This window comes from Mesocricetus auratus, unplaced genomic scaffold (genome assembly GCF_017639785.1).
Source record: "Mesocricetus auratus isolate SY011 unplaced genomic scaffold, BCM_Maur_2.0 Super-Scaffold_100006, whole genome shotgun sequence".
In the NCBI taxonomy this organism is placed as follows: domain Eukaryota; kingdom Metazoa; phylum Chordata; class Mammalia; order Rodentia; family Cricetidae; genus Mesocricetus; species Mesocricetus auratus.
Window position 1 is genome coordinate 103649011 of NW_024429190.1, and position 12790 is coordinate 103661800.

At 47.6% G+C, this 12790-nt stretch overlaps 1 long non-coding RNA gene across 1 annotated transcript; it reads right to left on the reverse strand.

Annotated features, from left to right (window-relative positions):
* Nucleotides 1-4714: 4714 nt before the first annotated feature.
* Nucleotides 4715-12740, reverse strand: LOC121140961. Its single transcript, XR_005877920.1, has 2 exons — nt 10366-12740; nt 4715-6653 (listed from the first exon to the last, which is right to left on the reverse strand). It is a non-coding gene; the product is annotated as an uncharacterized LOC121140961 (long non-coding RNA).
* Nucleotides 12741-12790: the final 50 nt, after the last annotated feature.

Sequence of the window (12790 nt, forward strand, 5' to 3'; positions counted from 1 at the left end):
TCATCTGGACCATGCGGACCTCCTGACGTGGAGCTGAGCGTGGCGCTGTCCATTTGTCCCTTTTTATATCTGTGCTCTGGGGTCACTTGGTTTGACCCGACTCCTTAGGCTGTCAATGTAACTTTGGGGCATTATTCTTGCGTCCTGTCTATTAGCTCTCCTCTCAGCCCCCATGATGGCTTAGGAATGTGATGCTCATGCTTTCTATGTGCTCATACTGGACAAGGGGAACCAACCACAACTGAGTAAGACCAGACATAAATGCTGACACAATAGTAGCAGTTGGTCCAGCGTTGTTAACAGCCTAATGATGCCTAAAAGTACACCATCTTCATACCCATTTTAATCGGATCCTCTCTGGTATTATTGCCAAGAGGAGGCAGGAGTCATCCCACTGGAAGGAACCAAACATGCCAAGAAAGGAAGAGTGAAGGGAAGCTGACACCATGTCTCACGGTTTAATATTGTAGCATGTGTCGGTCTATGCATTCTGAGTGTCCTATAACAAAAGCTTGTTGGGTTGTGTGCAACAAAATACAAAGTTGAAAGGACTCCTGGGGATTTGACAGCTTTGCTCTGAAGAAAACTGCATTGTGATGGAATGCAGGTGTTTGTTTGATCACAATAGAGCTCTCTCAGAATTTATAAACCAGGGCACATAACAGTATATATTTTTATTGCAGACATAACAAGAGACCCAAAGGGAGGGAAAAACTTGAATGGTATCTGTGACAAACAAGTGTGCAGAAAATAAAAGAAATGGAGAAAGTGGGAAGGAAACAAATGCTAAGAAAGTGATCAGAATAAGTGCTTTTGAACTGCCTAATGTTGATCCTTCTGAGCTACCTGTCACGGCTTCAGCTGTCACCTCAGCACAAACGTATAGTCATTTGAGAGGAGGGGGCATCAACTGAACAGCCGTCCAGACGAGAATGGCCTTTGGCCATGTCCGCGAGTCATTTCTCGATCGCTCACTGATATAGGAGAGCCCAGTCCATTGTGGGCAGTGCCGCCCCGGGCAGGCGGATCTAGGCTGTGTAAGAAAGGCAGCTGGGCAAGCCACAGGGAGCAGCCCAATGAGGCAGCACCCCCCCCACTCCGCAGTCTCTGTCTCAGTCCCTGTCTCCAGGTTCCTGCCTTGAGATCCTGCCTCGGTGTCTCTCAGTGGTGAATCACAACCTATAAGCCAAAATAAACCTTCCACAAGCTGCTTACCGTCAGGGTGCTTGTCCCGGTGACAGAGAGCAAACCGGAACACCGCCACATTCAACTTCATGTCCCAACACACTGCAATTTCTTCACGCGGCTCCTATTGCCATTGCCAGTCCTACCGACATCACTGTCACTGCGGCCACCAACAGTGACTGTACAGCCGCCACCACCAGGAACAACCTCACCACCGCCCGATAACCGCCATCAAAGCTATGACTATACCAATACTTAAGCCACCAGCACCACTCCCAGCCATTATCATTATTCCACTGGCCATGCCCTAAGAGCTGTCCCAGGTTCTGAAGAGGACAGGCGGCCTGAGTTATCGCCCTGGCTCTGTGGGTCAGCTAGCAACCCTGAGTAAGCCACTTCATGCCTTTGCATCTCCAATCAATGCGTGCATGTTGAATGAATGAGAGAACTATTGTGATATTGTTTTGTGTCTGTTCTTAAAGTCCGCAGACACAAATCATGCCAAGGCAAGTAAGTCTTGCACTCTCCAGATCAGGGAGCTGAGGCTGAGACATCTCTGATTGCCCATGCTTCTCCGTTCCTCTGGGGAACACAAAGCCACCTGAAAATATACACTGAAAAAAACATGTGTCTCAACAAAGGGTATGTGACTTTTAAGCCTGTTCTCAAAGTGGGCCTGCTCCCAAACTACCGATGGACTGCTGGCATCCCGATAGTACTTGGTATCTTGAAGTTTGCTTACTCATTTCACATCCCTTTCTCCCCCTACAGAATGAGACTTAGAGATGACTATGCCTACCTGAGTATTTTCTTCTCCTTTGTACACATAAGGGTTAGGGTATTTTATTAATGAAAAGCAGAAGCATCCAACACATCAATGCTCAGAATGGTTGAGCAGAAAGAGAAGGAAAGCTGCGAGTAAGAGAAGAGAATCTGTTTGATTGGATAACTAAGTGAATTTATAATCACAGTATTTTCCACATGGAAGAAAATGGAATAGTGGTTGATAAAGGTTTACCTCACTACTGCATATAACACTGAATTTTGGTGTTAACTCTGATAGAGTTTGTGCCTAAAAAAACAACAAAAAAGATGTTTTATCAGTATCAGGTTCAACCAGAAACCTGCAAGTTTAAATGGTAGAATCAAGGGCAGGTAACCACGTTGCCTCTGTCCATGTCACACAGCAAGGATGCACAGCCAGAGTCTACAAAACATGGTGTGGAGAGAGTCCATCTCTCTATTCCCTTCATACCTCCTCACAGGCTCTTCTCAGGGGACAAAGCATCTCATCCTTGTTGATATCCTTACTGATGGTTCATGGAGAACTCATCACACTGTTTTAAGCATTTTGCACATGTTATACACCTGTAACATGAGATAAGTAGATATTGTTGCATTTGGGAAACTGAGGCTCAGCAAGCTAGGGAATCAATCTCTGGAGCTCTGTGAGCATGGTGGCGAGCAGCCCTGCCTGTGTACATGTGTGAGGGACTTGTTTCTAAGTTGGGGAGCCTGGAAGGGAGCAAGAAAACAAGAGAGGTCAGACAGGACCGGATGAAAGTGAGGAAGGAAGCGTGTGGAAGACTTGCCTGACCTTGTCTTGGTCATAAGACACCCAAGAGTCCAGGTGCTGGCCTGGGATCCAGACATCAACTCCTCGGAAGTCTCTCCATACTCACATGGTTCTCAGGGGAGCTCACCCAACATTGCCAGAGTGGCTTTTAGGGCAAGTGATATGCACACTAAAAAAAAATGCCCGAAAGAAGAATGGATCTTAAAGTTTCTTACATAAAATGCTTAGAACAAGTAATAACCATGTGAATGACAAAATCATCACATCACATAGTTACTTCAGGTTTGTCTTTCCTTAAAATACAGTCTTCTAGCAGACGTGTCATTCAAAAGTTAGATAAAAGTTACTCCTCCTCCCCCCAGGAAACAAAAACAAAAACAAAAAGGAAGAAAGAAAACACCATGCAAGCTGCAGATTCTTCTAACTGTTCAATTATTTTCCAGAAAGATTGTTCTAGTTTGTAAACTTTGGCTGGCACAGCAGCGTTGAGAATTAATCATTGGTACAAATCCTTGACAGTTTCACAGGATAAAATCGTACCTAACTGCTGCTTTGTTTTGCATTTCTTAGACTGTTGAAAAGTTTCTGAAACTTGCATGTGGAACAGTCTTTCTCTGGCTTTGTAACTTGGTGGGTAGAGCCTGCATCCGTGGCCCTGGACAAGGTTAGGCAAGAGTCTTCTACTTGCTGGTGTCAAGCTTTCATTTAGTAGCACATATGTCTAGCTTCTTTACTACGCCATTAGCAGGCGCCCAGCACAACACTTCAGAAGACGGGCTTTTGTCTGAGAGACACAGAAGGGGGTTGTGTGGCTGTGTTTTCAAATCGGAAAGTATGGTCCCGTCAGGAAAAAGGTACTGACCTCCGCATGGACCTGAAGTGACCCGCGAATCTTCGCCGGCTCATCTTGGCTCACACTTAAGTCTTCAAATTCTGAGATGATTTCAAGGAGAATGAAGCGAGAGGTGGGGAGGCGTGACTCACTCAGCAACCGTGCCCTCTCCCTAGACTGAGGACTGAACGTGAACCCCCAGGACCCACATGAAAAGAAAAGAGATGGACAGTGTGGGTGTCTCTAATCCCTGCAGTGTGCGGGCAGAGACGGACGGGCCCTTGGAGCTTAATGGCTAGCCAGTCCAGCTGAAGACACCAGCCCCATCCATGTTCATGGGTTCAAGAGGAGGCATGTCTCAACAAACATTAGGAGAAGAATCCAGAAGACCCCTGACAGTGACTCCCCAGACACCCACGCTAACGCATCCATGCACCCTCACAACAGATCCCAAAATAAATGGAAAAGGCGACGCTTCTCCCAGCTTTCCTGGGACCAACTTTGGTAAAACAATACCCCATCTCACGTGGGTAGACTTTGAGATTCATTTGGAGAACAGCAGTAGCCATCTTGACATGTATTTCAGGGCAATGCCAGTGGGGGTACGAGGAGAAATTCTAAAATAACTACTTATAAACCTTAAGTGAATTTAATTAGACAGCTAAAATGAAAAAAGCCTAAATTATAAGCCATTGGAGACATGATTAATTGCATGTTCATTATGCAGGAAGCACAGGAACCACCCATGGCTTCCCTCCCGCATCCAGAGGTAAATATATTGTTGCCAGCAAGAGAGCGCCTATCGGGGACAAATGCAAACCCAGAGTCTGCAATCAGATTTGAACAGAAAGGGTTTCTACCTGTCCTGGAGCCTAGAGAACACTGCGCCACCCCTCCTTCCCAGGCAGGTCCCTGGGATCCTCTCCTATCTTTCCCCCAGAAGGCTAAGCCCAACCGTTCCTCATTCTTCCATCCCCTCAGGACCCGGTACACAGCATGGCTTTCACCCGCCCAGCCTGCCTCTTATGTTAACACACGTTTAGTATGTGCAGGGAGACCAGGGATGACAGGCAGGTTACAGTGTCACCATCTGTGTGGGGAATCAGGCTTTCAGACCAACACACAAACAAAATAATCCAGTTTTTAATTTTATAAGATGCGTACATGAAAAGAAAATTCTGGAAAGATATTCTGAGATGCCAACCCTCAGAGATGGGTAAGAGTGATGGATGCAGATGGACCTTGGCTGGGCCTCTTCCTTGGCCAGAGAATGAAACAGCCTGGCAGCCTCCTCCTCTGGTTCTGTGCCCACAGGGTCATCTGGCAGACAAGGTCCTGTGGTTTAAAGCCTCCACAGTAGCCACTGCCCTAGGAAGAAGGAAACTGGGATTAAATGACAATGTTGCCCTATTCAGCTATGGTCCCAATTCTACGAGGATTTGTCGAGGCCCTTGCTGGATGTTTGGCATATTTCTAGGAAATGGGGTACAGAGTGATCAGCACCAAGAGGACCCTGCATCCTGTGGAGGAGGTGTGTTTCACTAAAATAACCAGACAACATTACAATAAACAAATCGCATGCTGTGTTAGGAGGCAGCAAGGTGTGTGTGTGTGTGTGTGTGTGTGCGCACGCGCGTGTGCGTGTGCGTGTGCGTGTGTGTGTGTGTGTGTGTGTGTGTGTGTGCAGTAAGGGTAACTTGGTACAAAGAGCCAGGTGGAGCCTGGGACTAGGGGACCTGCCAGATATAGGAGCTCTGTAGGTGGGGGTGTCTGAGGAAGGAGCTTCTCTAGCACAGGGAACAGGCGGGAGAAAGGTCCTGGGGTCAGATGTGTGAAGAATAGGTACAGCGTGGAGGCCGGTAGATGAGGGAAGAGGCAGTTAGGGCAGAAACTTGAGGTCAGACCACCTTATGGGGCATGGCACATGATGAGGATATAGGTCCCACTCAGGAAAACCAATGAGCCTGTGCAGGGTTCCAAGCAAAGGATTTAGCTTCTAATTTTCCATGTGTATGTTTGTGTACATGCATGCCCATGGATGTGGAGGTCAGAGGACAGCCTTGGTGTAGTTCCTTGGTGAGACAGTCTCTCGTTGAGCTGGAACCCACCAAGTAGGCTAGGCTGACCACCAGCAAGCTCCGTTTGTCTCTGCATCCCCAACACTGGAATTACAAGTGGGCATGGCTGGCTTTCATCATGTGGATTAAAATCATGCCCACACGCTTGCAAGGCGAGCACCTCAGTGACTGAACGGTCTCCCCAGCCCAACCTCTGCTGTTCTACCATATTCGTCACCTATTCAAAATGCAAGGACTTGGGCTGGAGGGATGGCTCAGTGGTTAAGAGCACTGGATGCTCTTCCAGAGGACCCAGGTTCAATTTCCAGCACCTACATGGCAGCTCACATCTCTGTAACTCCAGTTCCAGCGGATCTGATACCTTCACACCAACGCACATAAAATAAAGTTAACCAAATTATTTTTTTAAAAAACAAATGCTAGGATTTTTAGCAAACAAATCTGGGCAACCCAGTTTTAGAATTCTTTGGTTGCTTCCCGTAAAGCATACGCGCCAGCAGTATTCAGGGGCTCACTTCCTTCCTCGCCTCCGGTCCTGGCAAACACTGACCCGCTCTCTGGTTTTCTGAATGGGCTTGCAGACGTCTCAGCTCACTGGAGTCATGCAACAGATGGTCTTTTGTGACTACCTTCTTCTTAGGGTTTTCAAGGATCATCCCTGCTGTAGAATGAACCATCACCATTCCTTATAGGGCAAACAAACCCAGAGTAAAAAGAGATCACTGTAGTTCCCCACCACGAGACACACTTGACATCCTGGTGGGAACTAGGTTTGCTCTTTGAGTGCTTAAGAGCAAAGTATTCTCAAAGATAAGAAGAGGGGACAGGAGCAGCAGTCGGTGCTGTGTCACATGGGCGCTGGGATGGCAGTCGGTACTGTACCGTTGTGTCAAATCAATACTGCTCTGGAACTGGATGGTGGTGAGACCAGATTCATCGGTCCTGAAGATGGGTCGTGGGCTACAAGGGAAAACACAAATACCTACGGGGATTATTGAGAAATGACTGTGCAGATGGCCACAGGCCAGAAAACTAGAAGAAAATAAACTCAGTAGCTTAGAGTCATTGTAATGAAGGGAAGCAGCGATATATTTATGTCACCTGTTCATACTGAACTTCCAGGAGGGTGGCGAATGCACAGCCATAACTCCACACTTAGAGAAAGGGAAAGCATGCCTCGGCGGGCATCCCAGGGTCTCCTCCACGTGCACCAAAAGCCCCAACTAGCCCCAACTGTCAGGCAGGCTTGTGGGTGTTGCTTTCTTCTTCACATAGACAACGCCTGATCCTGTGTTCATGTATCCTTCAAGTGGCTGATCACAGGGTCTAAGGTTAGACTGTCGAGATGCACGTTATCAGCATTAACTGGGGGTTTCCTCATTGGCCCTCTGTTTCCCCTAAGTGCATCATGGGAATGACAACAGGACATACGTCCCCCCAGGCAGTTGTTGAAAACTGGGGGGAAAGACTTGAAACACCCTGCGGAAATCCTGGAGCACAGTAACTGTGTGCTGGCTAGTACCTGCTCCACCTGGACCCATTTGGAGTTGCTCTAACAAATGATCTGTGGCTGCGAGATTCATACAGGAAAGAGGCTTATTTGATTAAGTTTGGGACAATGAAAGCACAAGATATAGAAGCCCCAGCTGTCTGGTGTCGGGTGCAAGCCTTCCGGCTACGTCCAGCATGGCATGTGTCAATGCGGACAGGTCCTTATCGGAAGGAAAGGGAACGTGGCAGCAAAACCAGAAACCAAGAGGGACAAAGCGACTCCTTTTATATAGACCCACTCTCCGGCACAAGGCACGGTATTAACGCATCCATGACAGAAGGCCCACGACATCGTGACTGCTCTACCCCATCCACACAGCCAGGCGTCACAGACCTCCTAGCATTACCATCACCATCGTCATGAGGTTGAGAGATCCCAACTCAACATTTTTAGACCCCTAGGGACTAGCCCATCACAGAGTGACTTGCCCTTCTGCCCTCTCCTGAGAAACTGGAGACCTCAAGATAAACTTAAAAGATAACCCTCCCTGATCCAGGAACTATCTCACCACATTCCTGCTCAATGTTTAACTGTACAATGCCCAAAGAATGCTTGCTTGAGATAACCTTCCTGTTAAGACACAAGCTATCATTTAACTTCCTCATCCTTTATGTTTATGATGTTTACCTAACTTCCCCATCCTTTATGATGGTTGCCTAACTCCCCCATTCAGTTTCTCCCTTTTAAAAACCCTGATTGCAGCTACTGGGTGTCGAACTCCTCTGCCCCTGCGAGGGTCACGAGCTCGGCCCCAGTGCACTGGTTCCCCGAATAAACCTCGTGTGCTTGCAGCAAGAGCGGTCTCTCTTGAATTATTGGGGCGTCGGCTTATCCCGAGACTTGAGTGAGGGTCTCCCCACTCTGGGGGTCTTTCAAGGTTTGTTACTATGGCCCCAGCCGTGATGGGAGCATCACTCCCCATGAACTGCACGCACTCTCTTTTCTCTCCTACCTTGTCCTCAGCCCTTTAGACAGGTCCGTCTACTCTCTAACTACACAAGGCTCCTCCCTCTCATCTCTCCCACTGTCTTTAGTCACTATGACTCCTGAGTTTCCTTGTTTTGCTTTTCCACAGAGGTCCAAGTTCTGGGAAGTCAGTGGCTTAGATCTGGTCTCAAATGGAACCACACTCTCACAGGCTTCCTAAGAGGTTGAGCAGAGGATTTTAACTTAGCTCTGGTCCCCTTCTTCCCCCATCTCCTCAGCTTCCCTTGACACGCCCAAACATGTGGAAGGTTGACTAAACACAAGTTGAGGACCCTTTCGAAACAGCCCATTAAAACCATTAAGAGTCGAAAGCTGACCTTGGGAAATGGCTGCAGTAGCTTTATTACCTTGCTTGAGGTGATGTAGGGGGCGGGGTTAGAAAGCCTGGCTGTCGAGCACTTGATTTCTCAGGGCTCTCCGTACAAGCTTCTAAATTTGGATCTCAAGAATTATTGAGCTTCTACTGGGGAAAAAATATTCTGAAGTCCTGCCAAGGCTCAAAGTAACTCCACAGCTCTTCTCTGAGAGACTTTGGAAAGAGACTGGGTGAGGATTTTACAGTGTGTGTGTGTGTGTGTGTGTGTGTGTGTGTGTGTGTGTGTAATGAAAAAAGTGTGAGGTTGGGATCACCACAGCATGAGGAAGGTTGAACAATGAAAAACACTGCCTAAGGAGTTTACCAAATCAAAGTCTGTCTTTCCTGGGCACCCGCCATGTATGCGTTAGGCATTGTAACTGGATCAGTAGACTCCAGTCTTCATCACTAATCCTCATAGCATCCCATGGCAGAAGGAAGATTTCTCGGAAGAGACCATATTAGAGTAGGAAAGTCATTTGCCCCAAACCACACAGCAGTGAAGAGACAGTGCCTAATAGATTCATATGGTAACCTTGGAATGTAAGCAATACATAGCCTCTATTTAGATGAATTATAGTGGACTCTCTGGGTACTGTCCATGAATAAGAACACTTATAGAGCTCCTTGGCTGTTCTCCAAGCATCACCATGAGTTGAGAACTACTTTTCTAGAATGGTAGAACTAATATTAATCACTTTTTAATTCCTAGGTCCATTTTTTTTGGCAGAACATCATAGATTGACAGGTTAGCACTAGGTTAAAAATTGACCACTGTCAAGAAAGTGGAGTCATATCTCCTTTCCTGCCTTCAACGCATTCAGGGTCAACCCATGTACAGATCCCCTTTGTGTCCCCAGTGTTGAGGAGTGAAGAGAACAGAAGATGGAAAAACTGGAGTTTCTGTCCTCAAGGTTCTAGGGGAAGCAAGTCTCATTTCTTTAACATGCACACTGTGACAGAACTCACTGCGTGGAGGGTCTTGATTAAGTCCCCCAAAGAATCTAACCAATCACACTGAGACAGGCAGGCCCCAAGAGTTCCTGAGATAGCCTGTAACCAAGTTCCGCCTTCAGAGGAATGGCCAGGATGAGAGTTGCCATATTTGTTTGGGTCATAGTTTACGGCTGCACTGGGCGTTTTCTATGGCCAGAAAAGTGTTGTAAGCGATACCCCAGCAATCACCTTTAAGGCACTGGAAAACCGCTGGCACGGATGGCTGACATTTCCAGAAGTCTGGAAGCTGGTGCCAAGCAGAGTAAAGGGAAGAACTGTGAGACGTTCCTTCTCCCCCACTTCTGTGCCATCTTACAGGTCAGCGAGCTCAGCCTGGCAGAGCAGGGCAGAGCCGTGCCCGAGCAGACTCACAGATGGTCCCTACGTCCTTGCTGTGAGACCCTAGGAGGGTTTATGCATCCCGTCAGTCATCTCATTCTTGGCTTTCTCCCCCTCAAAACAGTGAGAAGACACCAGCTTCCTCACAGGATTGCTAGAGCCTTAAAGAAAAAAAAATTTTTTTAATGCGCTGAATGCTAGTTGGCAATGTTATTATTTCAATGCAAATTGCTCCTTTCCTCTACAGACTCAGATTTCTCCCTACACCCAATTTTCATTTGGAACTTAATTTAAGGAAACGAAAAATTACACCGCACTCCCCCACCGTATCTGTCAGCGTGGCACATCCTCAAGTTTGGCAACACAGACGAAGGGTCAGGTTGTGGGGAGCGGGCACTCCCACCTACAGCTTGTGGGGTTATAAACATTGCAGACCTGGGGTGAAAACCTGACAGTAGCCCTTACCTTTGGCTCAGTAGAGTGGCTTCCAGCAGCTTCTCTTAAAGATACACTACCAAATGGAACAGGAAGACACAGCTCACGTTGACCAACGGCAACACATTGGACCTGATTGCTCCACACTCGGGGGAATCAGCTGTGGATACAAGACAGAAATATGAGCATGGGCTGGGTGTTTGACAATCCTGAGGAGCTGCCATTGACGATTCTAGATGTGGTCTTGGCCCTGTGCTTTTGTCTTTCTTTACAGGCTCTTATCTCATAGAGGTGATTGCCGAAATATTTATGAATGGAATACAATGTCAGCTGTGCTTATAGTCAGGAAGAGGGAATGTGTGGGTGACAGTACTGGGGGGGGTTATTATAGTGTCCCATTTTTGTGTTTGCGTGAGAGTTTCCATAACCAAGTCAGGACAGTGCAGATAAAGAGGAAACCCTACCAAGCTCACCTTACTCTTACTCTCAGGACTCTTTCCTCTCCCCAGGGAACCTTGACTTCCAATTGTTCTGAAGGCTTCTGCATGTTTCCTGGGCATTTACATACTATTTGTGTACTCACAAGAGGTGTGGGGGGGGGTGATAATTCTTTTTAAAGTCACAGTTTTGTTTTGTTTTCATTTACAGCAGTGTTATTACCCTCCCTGGTTATCTTCTCATATTTTTGCCCAGTCCCGTATCAGGGAGAGACTTCACATCGGCACAACAGAGATGGGCATGCATGCTGTTGCTGTCCACGGCTGCACAACTGTCATGGCAAGGGTGTGATGCAGGGTATTGACACACTCCCACAATGCTGAGCATTTCTGGTTGCTTCCAACTGGTTGGCTGCGGCCAAAGCTGCAGTGGACATTCTTGGGCATACCTACCCTTGCGTGAGTGTGCTTCTCCAGGCGAGGATGTAGGGATGGGACAAGAGCTGCTGAAATTGCTCTGTGGGCTTCGGCAAAGACTGAGAACCCAGGTTTCATTCCTGGGACCCGCGTGGCGCAAGGAGAAAACCGACTCCCACAGGCTGTACTCTGGCCTCTGCACCCAAGCAGGCTCTCACAGAGGCACACATGCGCACGCACATAGACACCCCTCGCAGGTGCTCCCAGAGGCTTGTCCCCTAAATGGTTCTAGGTCTGGGAAGGCAGATAATTGGCACTAACGATTACACATGTTTTAATAATAAAACAGCTGCTGTTTCACCAACCATTCATGGGTGGAAATCCTGTGCCTCAGTTGCTCCCAATCCCCCATCACACCTCCCAAGGCCACACAGTGTTTAACTCTGCATGCAATCACTCGTACCCAACCTCCTGGACCTCTGTAGCCTTTCCCTCCCCTGTCCCCGGGAGCAGCAGCGCCCCTATGACATACTAAATAGGATCACCATGGAGTGAGAGCCGAGGAGTGGGGGAATGACTTTAGGGTACTTAAACTGCAATGTCCTTCTAACTGCGGGGCCCCAGCTGACCTAAAAACTAAAATACATCCCCAGAGAATATCAAAGTGCAGTTGACACTGGCCCTATGGCTTCCTCTGTCCAGATCAGTCCTGCTGGGTCCGGTCAGGGTGCCGTGTCCTGAGGCTGTCTACTCTTCCAATGTGGCTGAGTGATCTTTGCTGTGGTGGCTGCTTTTGCCAGCAGATCAAAGTTCTTGAAGTTTCTGTGCCAAGCATCTCCCTCTGGTGCAATTCCCTTCTTAATCCAGCCAGACGCTGATGCCAAGCTTTCATGGGCACACCAAGACACTTCTGTGGCTGGTATGGCTGTTTCCTCCTTCTCAGTCAAGATTTTACTTCCTTTTGAAAAGTCTTGCTTCATAAATCTCATTGTATGACTGGCTTTTCGTACATGGTTTCATATCCATTGAAAGGGAGAAAGGCCCCGGATAAGCCTCCTACAATGCTATACGTTTGGGTTTGATGGCGTGACTTAGGAGAGATCTCGAGGCCGAGATGGCCTCACCCACATTTAGAAAACCACGTCCTCATCTGGAGAGAGTGGTCGACTCCATGACTGGACCACAAAGAGTGCAAAGTGAACCTAGAAAACCCTGTTGTTTGGGGAAGTAAAGAAACACCCGAAGAATGGTGAGAACATGTCAGAATACAGCCAGTTTTCCAAGGCCAAGTCTCAACGGATTTGAACATCAAAACAAACAAGGATCTGGAAGGAGACCAATCTGAATGTGCTACACTTAATCAAATAATCACTGGGGAGAGAAGTTATCTTCGTTTCTTTTCCTGTTGTAATAAAACATAGACAAATGAAACATAAGGGGAAATGGGCTTATTCTAGATTAGGAGAACACAGCATGATGGCAGGGAAAGGAAGGCAGCAGGAGCTCAAGGCAGCTGGTTTCACACACACACACTCACACACACACAAGCACACACACACTGACACACACACTCACATACACACTCACATACACACTCACAT